Raw genomic sequence first — 810 nt, forward strand, 5'->3', positions numbered from 1 at the left:
ATGTGTAATTCTTCAACGTAGGTATCGTTCATCATATTCTCAGAGGTTTTTGAAAAAAGGAGTTAAAAATCACTACTTTAGAGGAATCTATATGAAGAATATAATGAAAATTGCTTATCCCACACAAATTAGATTACATCTCTACTTTTTAAATAAGAGCACAACTTAAGTACAATGTGTAGATTATCCCAATTATCTGTCAATGGAGTACATACTCCATTGTGTTTTTTTCCAACACCACCAAGCAATTCTCCACTTCTCAGCAGACACTGATTTGATGTCCTATAATTTAACTCAATTCTGACACAATTTACATGGATATAGCATCAGATCCCACAGCTTACAGGCTGTACCAAAAACCTTCAACACCCACTCCCCCTCACATGCCGATCCAGAGTTCAGATTGCTACCTGTGCTTCCAACCGAACATAGGGGCTACTCTTCATTGCAGCACACGGGCTTCTCGTTGTGGTGGCTTCTCTTGTTGAGGAGCACGGGCTCTAGGCACACGGGCTTCAGTAGTTGCAGCACGTGGGCTCAGTAGTTGTGGCTTGTGGGCTCTAGAGCACAGGCTCAGTAGTGGTGGCGCATGGGCTTAGTTGCTCCGCGGCATGTGGCTCTTCCCAGATCAGGGCTCGAACCCATGTCCCCTGCACTGGCAGGCGGATTGTTAACCATTGCGCCACCATGGAAGTCCCACCTCATTCTTAATCATAAAAATTCCTCTCTTTGTTTGCCTAGGTGAGTTTCTATCACTTGCAGCAAGATTGTTAAAACAAATTTTATCTTAAAAAAAAAACACGGTTCACG

The sequence above is a fragment of the Balaenoptera musculus genome, chromosome 2 (assembly GCF_009873245.2).
Source record: "Balaenoptera musculus isolate JJ_BM4_2016_0621 chromosome 2, mBalMus1.pri.v3, whole genome shotgun sequence".
Lineage (NCBI taxonomy): Eukaryota > Metazoa > Chordata > Mammalia > Artiodactyla > Balaenopteridae > Balaenoptera > Balaenoptera musculus.